At 45.0% G+C, this 24,877-nt stretch overlaps 1 pseudogene; it reads right to left on the reverse strand.

Annotated features, from left to right (window-relative positions):
* Positions 1-20,604: 20,604 nt before the first annotated feature.
* On the reverse strand, positions 20,605-21,653 carry LOC136119323 (protein AMN1 homolog; annotated as a pseudogene).
* Between the last annotated feature and the right edge of the window lie 3,224 nt (positions 21,654-24,877).

Below are 24,877 nucleotides of genomic sequence, written 5' to 3' on the forward strand. Positions count from 1 at the left end.
TTGTAGTGGGCAGAAATGCTGCCCAGCTAAGACTGGGTGATTTGTTTTCTTTTTTGCTTGAGGGAAGGCAGGGCAAAAGATTCATTTCAACAACAACAACACCAGCACATAGTTATAAGTTTGTTGTCTTGATCACTGAGTACCAGACATAAACTCCAAGGGAGGAAACACAGCTGACCCCGAGAACCAGAGACCAGAGAAATTACATGGATAGTACAGATGAGATAACATGAAACTGGGTGTATTCTTTTGAAGAAAGAGTCATCATCCTATACCATTACCTCTGAAATTCTACTAGTACACATTCATTTCCTAGGGGTGGTGGTGGGATAGTTTTCTGTCCTTGGAGTTCTCTTTTAAGTAAATACTTCACAGAGTGGTAACATATTAAGCTATTTCACAAGGAGGTATCAATGATTTATCAAATCCTTTTCCTTTCCTGTTTTTTGGCTGCACAGTGTGGCTTGTGGGATCTTAGTTCCCCTGCCAGGGATTAAACCAGTGCCCCCTGCAGTGGAAGCATGGAATTCCCAGATCCCTTTCCTTTTAAGGTAACCCAAATAAATCCTGAGCTCCCATGTGGCCCAGGCTCTGCACAGTATCATCTTCCAAAGCAAAACAAAACCACACATATATACACAGGAGAAATAATCTAAACTAATTAAAAACTATTTTTAAAATTAATTCCCATTTTATTTAAATACTGAGAAGACAAAAAAAAAAAAAAAGAAGAAGAAGAAGAAGGATCTGACCAGTAAACATAGCCACCCTTCTGAAACTTTCTTCTCCTTCTTAAATGTTATGGCTGCTCTGAGCCCCCTAAAACTTCCAGACACCAAGCCCTCATGGATATTTCTCACCCTCTCCCAGCTTCTTCTCTCTTAACTCTTTATTTGGGTGTAGATTGACTAGCATCTCTGACTTCTTCTAGACCTCCCCAGTCTGCCCACTGTTTGGCCTCTCCACCCACAGAAAAGGAGCATACAGAAGCTGACTCAGTAAGCAAGAATCTGTTCCCCCTTGGAAGCCTGGACATAAGGGTCTGGAAGAGTGTGCATATCCATCTTTTTAGACAAACAGAACTGTGGTGCACTGATGGGAGAGATCAGGAATCCCTGGAGAGAGACCTCTGGGGAAAGGACTTTTCTAAAGGAGATGGGATGGTAGAGATGGAGAAATGCAAGTGGAGGGAGCTTCAAAGTGAAATTTTCATTGTTTGACGGCTTTGTCTCTTGCCTACCCTGTTACAGTCACCAGGAATTGAGGCCAAGAACTCATTGAAAGAACAGGGTCTTCATGACTTAATATTCTGTCTACCTTTTCTCAATCCCCAACACACACACCCCAATCTATGGCCCCACTGAACAATTCCATTGCCACTGAACATGTTTCTTCAAGGCTGTGGTCTTCTGTCTTTCCATAATGCCCTTTCCACCCTTCCTGCTTCCCTCCCTACCTTGGCAGCCTAGAGCACTCAGATTCATTCTTCAACACTCAGCTCTAAGGTTACCTATCCTGGCACTTCCCTCTTCCTTCCCCCTCCCCCACCTTTGGTAGGCATAATTCTGAGATAACCCCCAAGATTCCCACCCTGTGGTGTACATGTCTTGTATACCTTTGTATACCCTTGAGTGTGGGTAAGATCTATAAAGATGATGTAATGTCACCTCCTTGATTACAACCAAAGGGATTTTGCAGATGTCATTAAGGTCCCTAATCAGATTCTGAGTTAATCAAAATAGAGAATATCCTGGGTAGGTGACCTAATCAGGTGAGTCCTTCCAAAGAGGGATTAGGACCCTCCCTGAAATCAGATAGATTCTCCTGCTGACCTTGAAGAAGTAAGCTGCCACGTTGTGAGAAAACCTGTGGAAGGTGCCATTTGACAAGGACTTAAGGGCAGCCTCTTGTTGCTGAGAATGGTCCTCAATGACAGCTACAGAGAAAACAGGGACTTCAATCATACAGGCACAGGAACTAAATTCTACCAACAAGCAAGTGTGCTTAGAAGAGGATGCAAGCTCCAGGAAGGAATGCAGCCCAAAAGACACCTTGATTACAGCCTGATGAGAACCTGAGCAGAGAACCCAGCTAAGCCGTGCCAGGACTACAGGTGCACAGAAACTGTAAGGTTATAAATATTTGTTGTTTTAAGCCACTAAGTTGGTGATAATTTGTTATGTGACAATAGAAAACTAATATCAGCCCCCACCCATGAACTAATTAATCACCCTCCAGACTCCACAGCATATTGTACTTGCCAGTATCATAACCCTCCTCATACCATATCATAACAATCCCCTGCACATCTGCCATCCCATTATCATTGCAATCCTAGTCCCAGTGTCTGTGCATACACACACACGTATATGCGGGTGGGGTAGCATTTAGGCAAACCAACCTCATAGAACTGTCCCATGTTTCTTTGGTATAAAATACCTGCCTGACACCCAGTATCTGGAAGCCAATAGGTAGTGATGGTAGGAAGTAATACGTTCGTTGAATTCATGTCATGCAAAAACAAAAATCACTTTTATCTCCACTCACTGGCTATTTTAAGTAGAGGTAATCTTTTTTACCTCATTGTGGGCAGGGCTGGCTCAATTCTCCATGACATTTTGTATGTATATAAATAGATGCAATTATTAATGGAATGCATCCCATAATACCCCTAAAACAAGATATTGTTTTAGATCTCCCCTCCAGCTTTAGACTATAATGTTTCTCTTGAATGTTCTGGGAATATCAGATGCTCCATAACAGCGTCTTTAAAGTCACATATAATAATGCTGACCCTTAGGTCACTGTGAGCTGCTAGAGAGCCTCTACTTACATATATCCAGGTCTCAACCCTTATTCAAACCTTGTCTCTCCCAGAGGCCTCTAGGACATCCCCCAGACACACCAGAGCATCTCTGCTGAACTGTTAGCCAACAGCCTATATATATCATGCGGATGGTACCAGTTTCATTGTTGCTGTGTTTTCCCCTCAGAGACAATTATACCAGCCGGTCCATACGTTCTGACTTTTGGTTTAGAAAATGCAGTCACTGAAGCCACATATGACCAAAGAAACATGGGACAGTTCTATGAGGTTGGTTTGCCTAAATGCTACCCCACCCGCATATACGTGTGTGTGTGTATGCACAGACCTAGACCTGCACGCACACATACCCCTTCTTTATTGGCTCCACCGGTACTATAAAATACCTGTAGCAGGGCACAGAGCTCTTTATTTCTCTCTGTGTAAAAAGATTTATGGAGTAAAAGCTCCTGAATGGGACTCTGGGTACACCCAAGGCACACATTTCCTTTGCCGCCATTGTGCACCGCTGGTCAGCATTCCCTGGCCTTAGAAAAAAAGGAAGAGAGACTTCTCACGGATGAGGGAATCTAAGCCAGAGGCCTTGGGGGCAGGGACAGAAGAGGAAGTGAGGGTGACGAGTCAGGCACCTCTCTGTGCCTTTTATTCAGACATTCCTTATGCTTACTGGGTGTACACACCTTTCTCTGAGCCTGCTCCCTTGTGTGCAAAAGGATGTAACAATCATATTTACCTCATGGGTTGTTTTAAGGATTATATGAAACAATGCATGTAAGGCACACAGCTCACATCTTGGCACATAGAAAGCCACCCAGTGCGCTTTAGCTATTATCATGATTTGATTGGTAATCAAGCTCAAAGGGCGTTTTTCAGGGTCTAAAAAGTTGGGTGGAAAGCCTGCCCCCAGAGGCACTGGTTGCTCAGCAGGTCTCTGGAAGGTAAGTAGGTCTGACAGGCTCCTCACGACAGCCTGTTCCCCAGTCACCTCACCCTCAAACTGGGAGTGGCAAGGAAGGCATTTGGCAAGAAACCCAGGAGTGAGACAATAGGTGTGAATGATGAAACAGGAAGTCTGGTTTGGAAGCAAGCACCAGCAGTGAACCATTCATGTAGAACACTGACCTCAGGCCACTGATCGGGCAATGAGCCATCATTCAGCTCAAGCTTCAACGGGAAGGTTTGTATCAGTGGCCCCAATATGAAAGAACGTGGCCCTTCAGGTCACCAGAGGAATAGATTTAGTTGGAGATCAAGGGCTCATTTGAAACAGCACAGGCTTTGGCCTTCTGGGTTCAAATCTTAGATCACCCAGTTATTATGTGACCCTGGGCACATTATTCAACCTCTCTGAGCCTCAGTTTCCTTATCTTTGAACGGGGTAGGGCTCTGGGAGGGTTAAATGAGATAACATACAAAGAGCCTAGCACAGAGCCTGCCCCATCCATAAATGTGCGCTCCCTCCCGTTTCCCCTCCCAGGCATCTGCGACACCCCTCCACCCCTTCCTTGTTTCCTGGCTGAAGACAGCTGACACCTACCTGCTAGCTGGGATGACGCTGGTTCTTGATTATTTGATATTGCCACACATTTGGCCTTATCACCGGTTATTGACTATAAGACTGTCAGCTCCACCTGGCTCCTTCCTGCCAAGTGGCTTCTCCTGACGCAGCTGAATAGGAAAAATTCTAGAAAGTGATTTGAAACACTATGAAAATAGGAATAGGGAAAACTATTTGAATTAACTTGGATTTGTATCTCACACCAGACCCTACAAAAAAATTCTGGGTGGGTTAGAATTAAATATGAAAATAAAAATATCAACAAAATCTAGAAGAAAATAGAACAACCTATTTATAACGTCTAAAAGGGGGTAAGGGGCTTCCCTGGTGGCGCAGTAGTTGAGAGTCCGCCTGCCGATTCAGGGGACACGGGTTCGCGCCCCGGTACTGCAAAATTCCACATGCCGCGGAGTGGCTGAGCCCGTGAGCCATGGCCGCTGAGCCTGCGCGTCCAGAGCCTGTGCTCCGCAACGGGAGAGGCCACAACAGTGAGAGGCCCACATACCGAAAAAAAAAAAAAAAGGGGGTAAGGTAGACTTAAAAAAGTGACAAGGACAAAAATGCCATATTTTGACACAAGAATAAAGGAAACTTTTGCATAATAAAAGTGTGGCTCTATTTTGGGGCATCTCTCTTCTATCCTATTGATTTATGCCTCTATCCCTTCATCAATACCACACTGTCTTGATCACTATATCTACATATTAAGCCTTAGTATCAGGTAGGGGTGATTCCTTCCACTTAACACATTTTCTTAAAAAAGGTTGTTTTAGCCATTCTAGAACTTTTGCCTTTACATAAATTTTAGAATAAGTTTGTTTCTGTCTACAAAAAAGCATTGCTGGGATGTTGATAGGAATTACAGTAAACCCATAGATGAGTTTAGGGAGAATTGACATCTTTACTGAGTCTTACAATCCACGAACACAACAGTCTCTACATTTATTTAGGTCTTCTTTGATTTCTTTCATCAGCATTTTGTATTTTTCAGCATACAGATTCTGTATATGTTTTGTTAAGCTTATACCTAATCATTCCATTTCTTTAGAGTGATTGTAAATGGTCTTATGTCTTTAATTTCAGTTTCCATATGTTTGTTGTTAGCATATAGAAATGCAATTGATGTTTATGGACGATAGCAAGTTTTGATTAACTATGGGCAGATGTTTGTCTCTGTGGGTGGGTGAAGATATATTTATTCTCTCAAAGTCCATTTAATAAGTGGAAATAAGAATCAGAGTAAATAATCATATTTATATGTATATTTTGTTGGCTGATTAGCAATAAGTGAAATTGAAATAAAAAATGACAAACATAAAAGCAGCAAAAAACACATAGCAGTTAAAACGACAAAGGCAGATACATTGAGAAACAGGTACAATGTTGAAAGCTCTGTGCACGTGGACAATGGTGAAGGGTTGGGCTAGGTTACCCAGGTTACCGGTGGCCTCAGGGTTGATGTGAAAAACTTTCTGCTTAATATTCCAAATGTATGGGAAGCAATTACTTTAAAAATGCATATGTATCTGTGTGCCTATAACACACACCCCCTTGCCAAGCCTACTTCCTTAGGGTGCCGAGGCTCCATCCTCCTTATGAATGCCCCGCCTGGTCCTCCCTCCACTATCTTTGTGGTTCCCAGGCTTCTCTTCAGGATTTTCTGTGGGTTCCTCTTCCTCAGTTCATCTCTTAAGTGCTGGGATTCCAGGGGTTCCCCCCTCAGCGCTCTTCTCTCATCCTCCTCCACATGCTCCTTGCGTGATCTCATCCAGGGCCTCAACCACACAGTACCTCGTCATTTCCTAACCCATCTGTTTGGCTCAGGTTCCCCTCCTGACTACAGATCTGTATATACAGCTGCCTGTGGACCATTTCTACCGGGTGGTTCCACAGCGCCTCGGAATCAATCTCCCCAGTACCCACCTAACTCTTCTATATTTTGTGCCCCAGTAAATGGCACACCACACAAACCCAGAAGCCTAAGCAAATCTCCTAATTGATATCCATCTTCTGTTAATTCTATTTTCTGTTAATTCTATTTTCTAAGTCTCTCTTGACTGTATCCCCTCCTTTCCATCTGCATTCAGCAGCCTACCTCCCCTGCAGTACTGCAGCAGTTGCCTGATAGGGCCCCCTGCCTTCAGGCTTCATTCTCCGTAATTGCCCCTAGAGAGATCTTTCTAAAATGTAAATCTCTTCTTAAAAATCCCTCAAGCCCTCTCTATCAGTCAGGGTCCAGCCAGGGAACTGATCTAACAGAGCCCATTTAAGATTTAAGATTAATTTCAGATCAATTGTTCACTAAGTCTAAAGTTGTCAACTGAAAAGACAGAGAGAAGGTCAAGGTATCACTGAGGCAGCAACTCCAGGGAGGAGCTACCGCCCACCCCCAGGGCTGTGGGAACAAAGGGAAGAATATGGGATAATCAATTTCCATTATCGTAATGATAAGAAACAAACTAGTTTGATATGCAAAGCCCTCACCCTGTCTCCCTCTCATCTCCCTGGCCTCTCTAGACCCAGCACCAGCCTCCCCATCCTCAGCCCAAGTCTGCAGGCATTCTGCTCTTAAAGCTCGCACTGTGCTGTTCCTCCTGCCTGAAACGCTGCTTTCCATACTTTTCCGGTAACTCATCCCTCTAGAAAGACTCAGAGAGGCTTCATGTGGTTCTGAGAGCCTTTCCTGACCACTGCCCCCACTTCAGGCAGAGTTCAGTGCCCCCCTTTCTTAAGGGTTCCTTTACAGACTGGTCAGGTCACTGTGTCACTATGTATTATCATTGTCCCTTTATCCATCTATGAACTCGGTGGGGCAGGACAGAGGCAATGCTTTTGTCCTCTTTGCATCTCCAGCATTCAGTTTGATGACTGGCACGTAGTACGTGCTCAATAAATTGTTGAGTGTTAAAGCTGGACCCACATTGCCTATCACATCCATAATCTCTCGCCTGCTTTCCCTGTCAAATCCATCCTTCCCAAGGGCAGCTCTGATCATATCCATCCGATAATCAAAAAACTCTTCCGCAGCTCCCCATTGTCTAAGGAATAAAGTCCAAACTCCTTTGCCTACCATGTCTGGCACTTGTCTCTGACCTTCCTGCCTAGGCTTATTGCCCTCTACACCCCTGCATGCACCCATGCCAGGCTACCCACTATTTCCTCAGGACCTTGAACTCTTTCCCTCTGGATCAGAGTTCACTCTGTTACCTTCACCAGGAATGCCTTTTGGATCTACCTTTGCCTGTCGCAATTGTTCGCAGGCTTCAAAGCCTAGTTCATAGGTTGCCTACTTCAAGAAGCCTTCCTGCATGCTCCTTCAGTGGTAGAGGATAAAGTCCCAAATGTTCAATAGGACCTCATATCCCTGTGGGGTCTGTCCCTGCTCACTGGTCCAGCCTTCTTTCTTTCCACTTGCCTCCGTGCTCTGTCTGCTCTAGAATGCTGGCCTTCCCTTGTTCCTGGGATGAGCCACGCTCTCTCACACTGCTGAGCCATCGTGTAAACTGTTCCCTCTGCCTGAGAGTCTGTCCCTGCCCTCAATTTCCTGAACCCCAAGTGAGTGTTCCCCATTACACACTCTCCCCACACACTGTGTTTGTCCTTTTATGCAGCTCCTGTCCCCATGTCTGTAGGCTAGACTGTATGCTGCATGAAAGCAGGCCCCACGTGTCTCATTTATCATTATATCCCTGGCACTTAGCACGGGGCCTGGCACACACCAGATGCTTGGTCAATGTAATAAGTGTTCATCCACTGACAAACTCCCTCATGTATCTAATTCTCAGCAGTCTGGAGCAAAGTAGTTATTTGTGTACACTTCTCCCATCTTGATCATAGTTTCTTGAAAAAACCAAACCAAACCAAACCCTTCTTATTTTGGACATCTTCAAAGATAAACAAAAGTCAAGAGGATAATATAATAACCACCCTTTTCCCATCATGCTACCTCAGCAGTCATCAACATTAGGCCAGCTTTGTTTCATTTGTTCTCCCTCTTTTCCCCACCCTAGATTATTTGAAGGTACATCTCAGACAAGCATCATAAATCAAGCACTTCTTAAGAGTTGATGTGTCTTGTTCACCTTTACTTTTATTGTAATTTTTTTTTTTTTTTTTTGGCTGTGTTGGGTCTTTGTTGCTATGCGCGGGGCACTACTCTTTGTGGCAGTGTGCAGACTTCTCATTGCGGAGGCTTGCCTTGTTGCAGAGCACGGGCTCTAGGCATGCGGGCTTCAGTAGTTGCGGCGCATGGGCTCAGTAGTTGTGGCTCGCGGGCTCTAGAGCGCAGGCTCAGTAGTTGTGGCACACGGGCTTCGTTGCTCCGCGGCATGTGGGATCTTCCCAGACCAGGGCTCGAACCCATGTCCTCTGCATTGGCAGGCGGATTCTTAAGCACTGCACCACGCCACCGGGGAAGTCCTTTGTTCATCTTTACTTTTCACATCGCCCTTAGCTAAACATCTGACCCCTAACAGATGATAAATGTTCATTTCATTAATTAATTAGAGGAAAATGTCATTCGTGCGTTCACAAATTTATTGAACAAAGACTAATTGAGCAAGCACTATATGTCAGGCACCGTTGGCACTGGGGATAGATTCTAACTGGGAGGACACAGGGAATGAATGAATGAATGAAATTTCTAAAGGACCCCAGAGTGGTAAGTACTATGTACATCATTAACACAGAATGATGTGACAGCAATGATTAAATGGCTACTTAGAACAGGTGGTTGGGGAGAACCTCTCCAGAGGAAGTGACCTTTAAGCTGAGTCTCGCGTGACAGGAAGGAACCAGTCGCATGGGCAGCTGAGGGGAGAAAGAGTCCAGAGGTCCAGATGTGAACAGAAACAACCGTAGTGTCCCTGAAAAGGGAGCCGACTAAGCTGCTGGAGGAATGGGGAGATGGGCAGTGTGGCAGGAGCAAGCAGGCTACATCTTGTCGGGCTTTATAAGCCAAGGCAAGGAGTTTGGACTTTGTTGAAGGTTTGTTGGGAGTCTATTAGAGGCTTTTAAGCAGGGTGATATGATCTGGTTAAAAGATAGTTTGGGCCGTGGTGTGGAGAATAAATATTCAGGCAGCAGGGCTACTGCAATCGTTTAGGAGAGAATGGGGGTGTTTTGGGAGCAGTGAAGATGGAAGGATGTGGAAGACACGGGAGGTGCTTTGGAGCCAGAGTCCACAGGCCTTGCTGAAAGCCTGGAGGTGGAGTTGAGGGCGTCAGGGACACTCCTGGGAGGAGAAAGGTCACTCTTACTGAATGAGGGAGGCCGTGGCAGGGGAGAGGTGGTCAGGGAGTTCCAGTGGGTGAATAGCAGTGCGCTCATACGTGACACCAGGTGGAGTCAGCTTTGCTCACACAGTTTTACTTTAGAGGCTTCAGCATCAGCCTCAGTTTCCTCTTCCGTCCTATGGGCATGGTGATACAATCCTGAGGGTTTGTTTTGAAGGTTAAATGAGAAAATGTGTGAAGGGCCAGCAGTGTCTGGCACAGAGTCAAGGCACAGTGAATGAGAGTTCTATCTACTGCCTCACCAATGACACATCCAACCCACCAGCCTGTCTGTCTGAGGCTCCCTCCTGGGGAGTGGGTATACATCCCTCCCTCCCCTGGGAGTGTCCCAATTCCCAGGGAGAACCCATTCACCCACTCATTTCTTGGGTAATTCCTATACTTTTTGTGCTTCCGGTAGGAAGGGCTGGGGCAGACAGCAGGGAAATTGTCACCCCAGGGCTAAGGTTTTCTCCGGATGAGTGAGACCCAGAAGTCCTGGGGGACCTGGACTTCCCCCTAGAGGGGTAAGAATGACAGAGAGGAGTAAGAGGGGGCGACTGTGGGCTCTGTTCCTCTGTCCTACGTTGGACCCAGCGTCGCAGGACCCCAGGCACTCACAGTTCTTTGCTCAGGGTCCCTCCCTACCCATCGATGACTCAGTGAGCACAAAGGGCCCCAGGAACTTGCCTCAACTTGTCTTTACTGGAAATACTTCTGGACCTCCCATAACCAGAACCTTTGAGTAGTGCCCAGGGCGTCCAAGAGTCGCTCCTCCCATCTCCTCCTCCCCCAGAGAACACAAATGCTAATTTTCTTTTAAAGTTATATATGTATGTGTGTGTGGGAGTATATATACATAAATGCATATATGTCATATTTTATAAGTATGTATATGCATAGAAAGACTAAAAAGATATACATTAAAATATTAAAGAAGAATTTTCTCTGGGTGGCTAAACTATGAGTGATTTTTGTTTTTATCTTTGTGCTTTTTTGTATTTTCCACCATGCAGTGTTTTCCAGCAAGGGCAAAATATTATAAAGAATCTCTAAAATATCTTTCACAATTCTAGTCTGTTCCTGAAACCATGGCCAAGGGGACTGTTTGTGCAGGAGTGACAGAGAACATTCATTCACTCACTCATTCGATGCATTCATTCTTTTGTTTGACAAATATTTGAGTGCATAATGGGTATGATTGCTGGACCCTATGATAATAGCAGACATATAAGATACAATTCCTGTCCGCAGGAGCTTTTAAATTCAGATTTTAAAAACTTAAAGCACTTTGTGACCACCTAGAGGGGTGGGATAGGGAAGGTGAGAGGGAAACGCAAGAAAGAGGGGATATGGGGATATATGCATATGTATAGCTGATTCACTTTGTTATAAAGCAGAAACTAACGCACCATTGTAAAGCAATTATACTCCAATAAAGATGTTAAAAAAAAAAACCCAAAAACTTAAAGCAGAATACTCCAAGGAAATGAGTGAGTAATGAGGAAAATAAAGGGTCCTGAGGAGGATGAGATGACTTGCCTCCCATCAGAGGCAATGCAAGAAATGGGGTTTGAACTGGGCCTTAAGGGGTGGGTCAGACTGGGATAAGGGGAGCAGGTGGTATATTCCAGGCAAGGTGAATGGCATAAGCAAAGGCACAGAGGCAACGAAGGATAAAGGATGTTTCAAAATTAGCAAATGAAGTACACAGTGTGTCTTGACCACCAATGGCTAACAAGTAAAGGCTTATTTTATATACTCAAAAGTTTTGCTCAGAGTAATCCTGTGAAGTAAATGGGGCAGTAGCAGCTCCCATCTCATAGGCAGGGAAACTAAAAGTCTGAGGAGATAATGGCTTCTATCCAAGGCCTCCAAGTAGCAGTGGAAGACACGGAAAGAGACATTTTTCAGATCTCCTGAAACCATGGGTGCTCGCATCTGGGAAACAACCTGTGGGTAGAGATAGAGGGTTTCTCATCAAGAGAGAAACCAAGTCACTGGGCTTCCCTGGTGGCACAGTGATTGGGAGTCCGCCTGCCGATGCAGGGGACACGGGTTCGTGCCCCAGTCCGGGAAGATCCCACGTGCCGCAGAGCGGCTGGGCCCGTGGGCCATGGCCGCTGGGCCTGCGCATCCGGAGCCTGTGTTCCGCAATGGGAGGCGCCACAGCAGTGAGAGGCCCGCGTATCGCAAAAAAAAAAAAAGAGAGAGAGAAACCAAGTCACTAAGAATACGGAGCAGCATTCCGTTACTCATAAACAAGTGGCCAAATGAATCATCCTTCTCTGTGTATGTAGACTGTACATCATTGCTTGGGCATAGAGAACGGTGTAGAATATATATACCATGCTGTCAACATTCATTTGGGTGGAGGAGGGTGCAGGAAAGAGAGAAGGAAGGTGGAAAAAAGAATAAAGAAAATGAATTAAAAGTTTTACAAAAGGCAGGGACTTCCCTGGCGGTCCAGCGGATAAGGCTCGGTGCTTACAATGCAGAGGGCGCAGATTCGATCCCTAGTCGGGGAATTAAGATCCCACATGTCACGTGGCATGGCCAAAAAATTTAAAAAAAAAAAAAAGTTTTACACAAGGCAGTTGGGAAAAGCATAGGAATGGACAAATACTTTTGTTTCAGGCATACTTTATTTATGTATTTATTTATTATTTTTGGCTGTGTTGGGTCTTCGTTTCTGTGTGAGGGCTTTCTCCAGTTGCGGTGAGTGGGGGCCACTCTTCATCGCGGCGCGCAGGCCTCTCACTTTCGTGGCCTCTCTGGTTGCAGAGCACAGACTCCAGACGCGCAGGCTCAGTAGTTGTGGCTCACGGGTCTAGTCGCTCCGCGGCATGTGGGATCCTCCCAGACCAGGGCTCGAACCCGTGTCCCCTGCATTGGCAGGCAGACCCTCAACCACTGCGCCACCAGGGAAGCCCTCAGGCATACTTTATAATGGCAAAAACGTGAACAACTAAAATGTTTAGGTATAGATTTTACTTAAAATAGTTATGGCATATTTGTACCATAGAAATGAATTTTTTAGTCTTTAAAAAATGAAAAAGAACATACATAATTATTAACATGAAATAGTGTTTAGAAGACAAAATTAGGTAATAGTATGTATAATATGAGCCCAGCCCTTTATGTTAATTTGCTCATGGAAGGGGCTTCCCTGGTGACGTTAAGAATCAGCCTGCCAATGCAGGGAACACGGGTTCGAGCCCTGGTCCAGGAAGATCCCACATGCCATGGAGCAACTAAGCCCATGCACCACAACTACTGAGCCTGTGCTCTAGAGCCCGCGAGCCACAACTACTGAAGCCCGCGTGCCTAGAGCCCGTGCTCCACAACAAGAGAAGCCACTGCGATGAGAAGCCCACGCACCACAACCCAGAGTAGCCCCCGCTCGCCGCAACTAGAGAAAGCCCGCGCAGCAACAAAGACTCAAAGCAGCCAAAAATAAATAAATTTATTAAAAAAAAAAAATTGCTCATGGAAGTTACTTCAATAATGGCTGTCAATGGCTGTGGGATTTTTTTTTTTTAATAAAAATAGATTGGTTTTAGGATGGGGGAAATTAGCAAGAATTCTAATCGGTTTTTAAATTACTTTTTCTTATTTACTGGATTTAATCTCAGGCATTGTCCTTCCTTTATTTTCCTAGTTGATCAATGGTCCCCCTGGAGCGCTGTGACAAGGCTATTTCCTGAGATGCCCCATGTGAGGGGAGACTTGTCCTGCTGCCCATCCTGGGACTTATTCACAACAGATCCTTAGTCCCAAAATAAACAGCCAGTGTGTTTCCTCTTCCTAAAGGGGAAGCAGAAGCTCCTGGTGAGCAGAGGGAAGCGTGAGCCCTGTCTAGACCATCATCCAAGGGGAATTCTGTCCACACAGTTCCCCCTGGAAATCCCCGAGGCCCAGAGCAGCTCCACTGACTCAGGCCACCCATTCTGATGGCATCTCAGGTCCCAGCCCTTCTCTAGCACCCGACTCCATCCCATCCCCCTAAGGAAAGGCAAATTATTCTAGAGGCACTTGGAGTGGGGTGATCTTACAAAGGAGAATTTGCTCAGATAATGGGTCCAATTAGAGCCTCCTAGATTGATAGGCCTGTCAAGTCTAGCCTTGAACCTTGCCTGCAGAAAATCCACTCCTCCCAGCTCTGGGAACACAGCTGGCTGGGACCTGGCCTGAAGGGAAAGAGACGTTGCAGGGGTGCAGGCTAACAGGCCCTGCTTTCATTTCTGAGTAAAAGAATCAAGGAAAGTGATCCTCAACCATGGGCAGCTTGCCCCTAGGAGATATTGGCAATGTCTGGTGACAATTTTAGTTGTCACAACTGGAAGGTGCACGTGTGTGTGTGTGTGTGTGTGTGTGTGTGTGTGTGTGTGTGTGTTGCTGACATGTGGAGGGTAGAGGCCTGGGATGTTGCTGAGAATCTCAGGATGTATAGAATAGCACCCTCCCCCATCAGAGAATTATCCAGCCCCAAATGTCAATAGTGCCAACCTTGGGAAATTCGAGTCTGAGGGGTGTTATCTGAGTTATAGATGCAAAGAAAACGGACTCTGGGGAATCCCCGGACTTGGGGAAAACAAAGACCCACTGGGAGAAGGATTTTCCTAAAGATAAAAGCAATGTTTCCAAGCTGTTGGCCCCCCTCAAAATACGGTATAGCTCTATTTCAAAAGTGTGTTTTAAATAAATGATTGCCTTGAATGGATAAAGAAGATGTTGTACATATATAGAACAGCATACTACTCAGCCATAAAAAAGAATGAAATAATGCCTTTTGCAGCAGCATGGATGAACCTAGAGATTATCATACTAAGTGAAGTAAGTCAGGAGGAGAAAGACAAATACCATATGATATCACTTATATGTGAAACCTAAAAATATAACACAAATGAACTTATCTACAAAACAGAAAAGACTCACAGACATAAAGAACAGACTTGCGGTTGCCAAGGGGAGAAGAGGTGGGGGAGGGATAAATTGGGAGCTTGGGGTTAGTAGATGCAAACTATTGTATACAGAATGGATAAACAACAAGGTCCTACTATATAACACAGGGAACTATATTCAATACCCTGTGATAAACCAGAATGGAAAAGAATATTTAAAAAAGAATATATATATATATATGTATGTATAACAGAATCACTTTGCTGTACAGCAGAAATTAACACATCATTGTAAATCAACTATATTTCAATAAAAAAGATTATCAGGGCTTCCCTGGTGGCGCAGTGGTTGAAAGTCCGCCTGCCGATGCAGGGGACACGGGTTCGTGCCCCGGTCCGGGAAGATCCCACATGCTACGGAGCGGCTGGGCCCGTGAGCCACGGCTGCTGGGCCTGCGGGTCCGGAGCCTGTGCTCCGCAACAGGCCCACGTACAGCCAAAAAAAAAAAGATTATCAGAAAACATGAAATTATAAAAAAAATAAATTATTACCTTATAAATACTTTTTTTTTTTTTTTTTTTTCTTTTTTTTTTCGGTACGCGGGCCTCTCACCGTTGTGGCCTCTCCCGTTGCGGAGCACAGGCTCTGGACGTGCAGGCCCAGCGGCCACGGCTCACGGGCCCAGCCGCTCCGCAGCATGTGGGATCTTCCCGGACCGGGGCACGAACCTGTGTCCCCTGCATCGGCAGGCGGACTCTCAACCACTGCGCCACCAGGGAAGCCCTTGTTTTTTTTAAGAAGAGAAAAGAATGTGGGCAAGAGCAGAGGACGAAGGAGAAAGACCTAGATTCTGGCCACTAGCTTCCTCTGGTTCTGAGCATTTGGTAATTAAAGGCAGACTTCTCTGTCAGGAACCCAGCAAGTAAAGCGAAGGAATAGACTCTATATGTGTCATGTTAACATTTATCATTGTCTGGAACCTTGGAAATATCTTTGAATGCCCCTGAAAAATATATCAACATAATACAAAGTGAACTAGAAATTTAATAACACTTGAATTAACTTAATTAATAGGTGGTCAAATGTCTGTCGTTGAAGTTGCCTCAGCGAAGATTTGACTCTACTATGTCTGCAGGGACCACATCTGCCAGATCTTTGCTTGGCTTCTCCCTGGAAATCTTGGGTACTTCCTTGGATATCTTGAGCCTCTGGTAGGATGCTATGACATGTCCTCCTCCTTGGACTCCTTTCCCAAGATCTGATTTGGTTCACCAAGCATTTACTGAGTCCCTCCAATGTGCCTGGCAGTATAGTATCTGCTGTGGATACATAATACAATGCATGGGTGCTAATTTGGGATTAGCATCTTTAGGATTTGCGACTGAAGGCTTGAAAAGAAGTTTTGACACCTTTTGACTGTCCCTTAAAAAAACAATAAAAAACAAAAAACCAACTACATCAGTGCTGCATTCTCCTGTTGCTTCTTCTTCTTCTTCTTTTTTTAATTGTTAAAAACAATTTATTGTGGACAGTTTCAGACATATACAGCACATGAAAATAACAATGTACCCATCACCCAGCAAAGGACAAGGACGCTGTTGCTTCTAATAGAAGAGGATACTAGGTGAGTGAGTGCAAGCTGGATGGGGCTGGAAGATGATCAAGGATGTCCCAATGGAAACTGTTCGTGAAATTGTTGGAGCTGGAGGGTTGGATCTCAAGTAGGACTATGAACTCAAGATCTATATGTGGAACTCTTCCACGTAAAGATGAGTCCACTGAGACTCATGGGCAGAAAATAGAACAGAAGCCTAAGGGCTAGACCTTGAGGTGCAATTCATAGTTGAGGGGGAAGGGGAGGAAGAGAAGGCAGCAAAGATGAGTAAGAGCAATTAGAGAAATAGGAAGAAAACCAGGAGAGTACAGCACTGTTGTAGTTGGTTTTTTGTTTTTTATTATTTTTTTAAGGGACAGTCAAAAGTTGTCAAGACTTCACAGCATGAACCCTGAGAAAAGGACCTTGGGGTGTAGGGTGACCAGCTGTCCTAGTTCGCCCAAATCTGTCCCAATTTTAGTACTGAAAGTTCTACATCCCAGGAAACATCTCAGTCCTGGGCAAATATGACAGTTGGGATGTGCAAAGCCTTAAGCTAGATACTAAGTTGGGGCATCAAAAATGAAGAGTTCAGCAGTCAGTCATGTAGACACATACCCCCTAAGAGACCACATCTTAAAAAAATCAGATTCTGTATTTGCCACATCCTCTGAGCATCCTCTAAAAACCCTGGCTTGGACACAGGCCAAGGTTAATAAACTGAACTAGTTGGATCCAGTCTTTGAAAACCTTTGATCACTTTTTGAGGTTTTTGGCCTGGAAGCATTTCCTATCATAAAATTTCGTTAGCCAAACACTTATTTGGCTCCCGTACTGTTTCTCTAAATTGCCTTCACTCAGGTAATTGCTCTTACTGGAAACACAGCTGTCCAGATAGAGTAGATGGCCTTTCAGGAAAGAAAGTAAAGTTAAAAACTGATATACCAAAACAAACGAACAAACAAACAACAAAAGAAAACCTGGTGTGCCTGAGAGAAAGATGAAAGAAAATTAGCTCACTCCATCAAATCTATAGGTCGAATTTTGAGAAAACTGCAACAGATTTGGGGAACTACAAGGTACTTCTCTGGCAGAAGCCCATAGCTTTCCAGAAGCCCATAGCTTTTCTGAAGACCAAACATATTGTGGTTTTGTGAGTGGCTGTCTCAAAGCTCTTCTTCTAGTAGTATCTTGTGGTGTTTGGAAATCAGGGGAAACTATGAATGATTTTCATGTTTTCTGGTTTTGTTTTTTACATGTTTTTGTTTCTGCCCATTTCCTTTAAGCCGGAGGCCCAAAGCTGGCAGCCTGTGAGCCAGTTCAGACTGTGAATGTGTTTTCTTTGGCCTACAGGCTGTTTTTCAAATTTTCGAATTAGTTGCCGGCATTTAAAAATCAGGAGATTTCATTCCCCCCTGCCCCGCCAAAAAGAAAAAAAAATCCGGATTTCCTGCTTTTCTTGAAAAATTGGAGGATCTGAAGACACTGGGTTGCACGTCCACATTGCAATGATATGCTGGAGCTGAGCAACAGCTGCCCCCTTTGGACAGGGTGTGTGCTCATCCTTTGGCCCCATCCCCACCTGGCCTGCTACCTCCCTTTCCTTTACCTACCAGGCCCATCCCAAGACTCCACAGAGAATGAGGCTTCCAAAATAGCTCCGTCATTAGTTCTAAACCATTTACTTTGAGCTGCTTCCTGTTCTACATCCCGACATGTTCCCAGGACTTGAAGGTTCTGATGTCATGACTGACTTCCTGTTTGTGGATTCTACTCATCCCTCTGGTTTGACACCTGGCACCATTCCCTCAGGCTACCTGTGCTTCCTGTCCACCCTGCCCCTGGCCCTCTACACCAGGAGGACCCACCCATGTTCCACGCTGCTGGCAGCCACAAAAACCAAGCCAGAGGCATCCCGCTTGGTTGGCTCTCACCTCGTATCTGTCCCTGCTCTAATTCCCCACTCACTACTTCTTTCAGGGCCAACCTGGTGGCTGACCATCCGACTTTGTCTTCTGTTTCCATCCTTGAAATCATCCCTTGGACTTGACCATAGAATTCAGCTCTTGTTTCAGCTCTGGGCCTCTCTCTCTTATGCTTTGCTTGTGACTCTTCGTACTTACAAAATCTTCAACTAAAGCCAGCTCTTGGAAATGTATTAGAGTGGTGCTAGCTGCTGTATCAAACAAATCCCCAACATTTCAGTGGTTTACACCATAAAAGTTTATTTCTCACTCACATAACAGTCAAAGGGGAGTTTTCCTGGCCTTAAGGCGGGACCAAGCCTCCTTCCAACTGTGGCTCTGCTATCCTTGAAGGTGTCAGAACCCTCTTTATCCAGCTAATGAGCAACAAAAAGGAGAGAATGGTGAGGAACCCCTGCTTCTTCACTGCCTTCCAGCCTGGAATTGACACATGTCACTTCCACTCACATTCCCTTGGTGAGAGCTTACCATGCGTTCCCACCTAAACGTAGGAGGAGATGGGAAGTATAGTCTGGGTGTGAGGTGCCAATCCCCCAGTGACAGTGTCTGCAAGGGAAGGGAGAGCCTGAGTTTGGGGAGGGCAACTGGCCTTCTCTGCCACAGCACTCTGTCCAAGCAGAGGCCCACAGAGCTGTCTCCCTGGCTGAGCTGGTACTAGTCCCCATTAAGTGTGGGAAGGAAATTGCACATTTTTCTCCAGGATTATAGAACTCTCCATGGCAGAACTCTCCATGGCAACTGACAAAAACCCAAATCAGCCTAAGGAGAAAGGGCATTTGCTGGCTCTTATAACCGGAAAGTTAAGGGAATGAGGTGGCCTAAAGCGCAATTGGAACCAGACCCTTAACCGTGGATATTAGGTTTCTTTTTCCTCTTTGCATTTCTGTATCTTGACTGAGTCCCCTCTATCCTTCTGTAGATTTTCTCCATGTGACAGGGAAGGAGGCTGACACCTGCCCTTGCATCACCTCCTCCCAATTCCATGCTCTAAAAGGCAAAGGCCACTTCTCCTCCAGCTTCAAGCTGTAAAAACCACAGAGAAGTCTCTGATTGGACTGGCAGGGGCCACAGGCCTACCAGGGAGACAGATGAGTTGTGAGTTCCTTTCCTAGCACATTGGAGTGGGAGCAGAGCAGCTTAGTTAGGGAAGCAGGTACTGCAGGACAGACAAAGCAATAAACCTTTGACAGCACAGCATCTGACCATACCTCTGTGGCCAGCTCAGGCCCTGGGCCTCAGTGCAGATCCCAGGGAGCAGCCCCTTGAGACCAGAGCACACTCATTCTACACTATTCTAGTTAAAGCCATAGTTTCCATAAGAGTTAATAGGATCTTCTTGACTTTCCATGAATTCACCAGAGTTGGAAAAAGGCCTGATGATGTTTCTTTACAAGACCTGAAGGCCTTGCAAGTTTCATCAAGTTCCATCAAAGGGATATATTTACATAATGAAATATCATTGGAAAACTTGTGTTTTTCAGGCAAGAATTCACTTCAAGTGCTGAAGCATCTCCTTTATTCATCCATCCAACAAATCATCATTTGTCACGTGTTGGACATGCAATGATGGATCAGTTCAAGTCTATGGCCTCACCAGGCTTAGAATCTCTGGTATATTAGCAAACACAGTTGAGGCAAAATCTGATACCATGATCAAGTCTTTAAGGTAATAGTGTTACACAAACAAACAAAGATACCCTGAATCCTGAGTGTAGAATCAAGAGCTTCTCAGGAATGGAAGAAACTCCTGATATGCTGAATAAATGAAGGTAGGACTCAGGAGCAAATAGCAGTCAGAATATCTTGGAGTCATGATGTACGGCAAAGCAATTTGGACTGTCGGTATCACTGGTATGCTACCTTGCAGGTGTGCCGTTGGGACCAGCCATCCTCTAACTCTTTCCTTGATTGCCACTGAGTTTTAGTTGGAGATTTTTTTCCCCTGAACACACATTTCCAATTTTTTATTGTTAAGTCAATGACAATTGTTTTACATTTTCAGAAACTTATAATACCATTATGCAAAGTAAAGAAAACCAATACAGTCTAGCTCTTGATTCTTTTAATAAACTTTTTATTTTTGACTAATTTTTTTTCTTTTTTTTGCTTTTAGAAATACCTTTACTTAGAATTCTCCTAATGTTTATCCATATTGGTAAATTTCTCTTATAGCAGTTCAAATATCTAGGTAGGAGAAGGACACTTCCAGGGAAAACAGGGAATTTAAAACTTTGTTATTTAAGAAACAAACACATTATCTTCCCCAAATACATCAGAGGGCATGCTAGGCTTGACATTTCAAAACAATCACTCCTCAAACAAACTTAGAAATAATAGCACTATGAAAATGTTTGAGTCTGGTTAACTTCAAAGCATAAATCATATTATTGGAAAGCCAATCTCTACATCATTGTTTCCTGGGAAAGTAGTATGAAGATCATAGCTTTGATAAGCTTCAATAAGCATCAGTATACAGTCCACATCACTTGCTTTAGTTTGTTTGGACCTACTAATTGCTCCAAGACTTCTCCTGAATGGTCTGTTATCAGGGGGCATCCATGGAAGAGTAATATACATATCTGAGGACAGCAAGTAAGGACAGCTTCTACAGCCTTATCAGTCACATTCACGCAATACCCCATATGAGTTTCCTCTAATTTCTTGGCACAAGGTCCACTAACAAGCACAACCACACCACTGTGAGATACCTGAGTAGCTGAAAAATCAACTCTGCAAAAATGGGCAGCTTTCTCCTAATGTCTGCAAGTACACCTCAGTAATATCTAAGCAGCCACCTAAGTCAATGATTTTTTTTTTTTTTAATTTCGTTTATTTATTTTTGGCTGCGTTGGGTCTTCGTTGCTCTGTGCAGGCTTTCTCTAGTTGCTGAGAGCGGGGGCTACTCTTCATTGCGGTGCGCGGGCTTCTCATTGCAGTGGCTTCTCTTGTTGCGGAGCATGGGCTCAGGTGTGCAGGCTTCAGTAGTTGCAGCACGCGGGCTCAGTAGTTGCTGCACGGGCTTGGTTGCTCTGCACCATATGGGATCTCCCCGGACCAGGGCTCGAACCCGCATCCCCTGTATTGGCAGGCAGATTCTTAACCGCTGCGCCACGAGGGGAAGTCCCTAACTTTAGCAGCCGGCAATTGAGTGCAAGAGCAAGGACTCCTTCATCAGTGAGATTGAAGCATCTTTTCAAAGAAGCTTCGTGCAGGTAAGAACAAGGTGAAGCCACAGCTTTTATTCCTTTTGAAGTTATGGAAATTCTGTTTTCTTTTGAGGAATTTAAATTTAATTTCTTCAGTTTTCTGCAGTTACATAGGTGCAGGAGAGCAGTATCTGAAATATCACAGCGTCGTAGATCTAGAGTTTGGACTCAGGATGTAAAATCTCACTGATATTTGAATGTGTTATCTGCCCCTGCACGCTCATTATTTTGAACAGTCTATCTTTTATGTTAGATGGCAAAAGCTTAATGTCTGTGATATATCTAGAAATATTCTTCATGAAGCACCAAAGGCATCCACTGAGGGCTGGGCATCGCGGCCGCCCTCAGGAGCCTCTTCCGTGGTCCCAGGGAAATCCAGCCAGAGACCGTCTGTCAACTCCTGCCCCGTGCGAGATGTTATTTTTGACTAATTTTTGATTTACAGAAAAGTTGCATAGATAATACAGAGAGTTTCTATATATCCCTTGCCCAGTTTCTCCTAACAGTACATTTGTCAGAACTAAGAAACTAACATTGGTACATTACTATTAACTAAACTCCCTACTTTGTTCTGATTTCACCAGTTTTTCTGCTAATACCTCGCTTCTGTTCCAGGATCCAATCCAGAATACCACATTGAATTTTGTAGCTCTTGTTTTTTAAGGATCATTATTTGTTAGGAATGGGTCAACTCTGCCTCTTTTCTTCCTTGCTGCCAATGCTTCAGACATTTCATGGTTCATTAGCACCTGCTGCAGTGTGAATAAGGGAAGGAAACAATTTTGAAATGCAAATCAGCTAAATGTTGTTATTTATTGGTCTGTGGCAGTTAGCTCAGTTGTTAATAAGGCCAAGGTTATTGGCTCCATCTCTGTCAATGAGTCAGCCGGCTTAGCAGTGACAGGGGAAATTTTGTCCTGTGGCCATTATTTGCACCCTAAACCTTGTTCAGCTTCTCTCAAATGCAAACTTTTTGCCACAATGGGGTAATGGTGGAAGTCTCTACCCTATCTATTACCTTGCTACTCAAAGTGTGGTTCACGGACCAGCAGCATCGGTGTCACTTGGAGTTTGTTAGAAATACAGAATCTCAGGCCCCGCCCAGATATAAGAATCAGAATCCACACTGTAACAGGATTCCCAGGTGATGAAGAAGCACGGCTATTCCGCAAGTGTTTATTGAGAACCTACCCTATAAATGTGCTGGAGTCACAAAAGAAAAAGGGAAGCATATCTCACGGTCACAGAACATACAACCACCTAGCAGGGATTTAAGACAAGCCAAATGACAATTACAATGTCATATTTAAGCTGAGAGCTGAAAAATAAAAAGATTTAGCCAGTTGAAAGAGGGAGGAAGGTACAGGGGGTTAGGACAGAGGAAAATCAGGTTAGGGGTGGAGGAACTCAGGGGCAAGGGAGACCATGGTGTCTCCTGGGAACTGCACATAGCGTAACATGGCTGGAGCCCCAAATGCCAACACTGGGAATGTATGATGGGGATGATCCAGAGATTTCCTTCTCTCTGTATTCACCAGCATCATCAACAACATTATTGAGCACCAACTATGTGCTAGGCACTGTGCTAGGTGTTGGGCATATAGGTAATAAATATCATGGTCTCATTAGATATGGGACTCTAGTCCAGGTCAGTTCAATGTTGCAATTACCTAAACAACTGGAGGGAAAAAGTGCACAGTAAGCCAGAGGACTTGCAGGTACAGCTCAAGGATCCCCCAGATGGAACAGTCCAAGGGAGGCTAGACCTGTGTTTACATAGGGTCAGTAGAGTGTGACAAATATGGAGTGGGTAAGAAAAGGGGTCCCAACTAAATCATCCTGTAATAAAAAGATGCATGAGTCCCATAGGGCCAGAAGGTGATGCCGAGGTCAACATTAGGCAAGGGACAGGAAGTGTATTCATTTTTTACTGCTGCATAACAAATCACCACAAACTTAGTGGCTCCAAGTGAAACCCGTGTATTAGCTGACAGTTCTGTAGGTCCAGCAGGCTTGGTTGGGCTCTCTGCTTAGGTTCTCGCAAGGCTGAGGTTAAGGTATCAACCAAGCTGGGCTCTTATCTGGAGGCCCTGGGGAGGAACCCACTTCCAAATTCATCCAGGTATTGGCAAAATCCAGTTCCTTGGGGCAGTGGAACTGAGGTTCCAGTTTCCTTGCTGGCTGCCAGCCAGGGTCGACCACTCTCTGCTCCTAGACACCACCCAAGTGGCCTCTTATATCTTCAAGGCCATCAACAGTGTATCAGATCTCCCTCATGCCCTGAATTTCCAACATCCTCTTCTGCTGCCGGCGGAGAAAACTCTCTGCTCCCGAGAGACCATGTGATTAGATCAGGCCCACCCGGATAATCTCCCTGTCTTGAGGTCAACCCTGCCATATAACGTGCCATAATCACAGGAGTCATGTCTCATCGTAGGCAGAGATTAGGCTCTCTGTGGGGGGTGGAGGTGGGGTCAGGGACCGTTTTAGAAATTCTGTCTACTACAGGAGCTAGGAATCAGATGGAGTTTTGGAATCCTAACTGGCAGGTCTTGGTTCCACATGAGGCTTATGGTGAGGGTGGAAGTGGAGTCTGCCTTCTGATGAGCTCCCGGGAGGTGTGCCCTTGCACCATTCTGATTGCACACAGTCAGCGGTTGCACACACATAAACCCCATGGTTTATCTGATCTCTTGAAGGATTCTGGTTGTCATGGTTACTTCTGGGGCCAAGCTCCCCCTTCCCCTGAACTAAGTCAGTCTGTGAATCCTCTTGCCATCCCTGTGAAGGGTCTCTGTTCTGTTCCATGACAGCCCAGATCTGGAGCTCAGTCCCATTTCAGTCTTGGCCCAAAAAGACACTCACTGTGGCCTTGGTGGGAGCAGCAGACCTTACCAAGGTTTGAGACATGCACCCTATCATCCCCCCAAGAGCAATGAGCATTTCTTTCCTTAGAGGCCCTTCATGATGATTGGCTCTCTCTCCTCTCTCCAGCTTCCCACCCTGCACTACTTTACCTATTCCTGCCTCTCAGAAGCCAAACCCATGTCTCCCTTTATCATATGCAAAGCAATTCCATTTTCAACAGCTCCAGGTTTTCTTTTGCACAGCTGATGATTTGGCTAAAGCTTTGTTGTCACCACTTCTAAGAATCTACCAGATTCAGTCCTTAAGTCAAGACCACCCTCTTCCCAAGTCTTTCTTTCCAGGGCAGTGAAGGGGGAGGTGATTTCACATGCTGTGGGTGCATTTGCCAAGTATAGGGAGAGCACAGGGTTGTAGCACTTCTCCTAGTGGGTTACAGGGAGGGAAAGACTGGAAAGGGAGCCTAGGAGGGTGGAAATCAGGTCCCAACTGAGGGGAATCGTTTTTACTAAAGAAGGAGCAGAGAGTGAGAGAGCAAAGCCTGTTTTAGAAGGCGAAGAAGCACAGAACTGGACCTTGAAGGAAGATTAAGGTTCAGGTAAGTAGAGAAGAAGAAGAAACTGCTTTCCAAGCAGAGCCCTGTTGACAGGAAAGGCAGGGAGGAGGA

The sequence above is a fragment of the Phocoena phocoena genome, chromosome 2, assembly GCF_963924675.1.
Source record: "Phocoena phocoena chromosome 2, mPhoPho1.1, whole genome shotgun sequence".
NCBI lineage: Eukaryota > Metazoa > Chordata > Mammalia > Artiodactyla > Phocoenidae > Phocoena > Phocoena phocoena.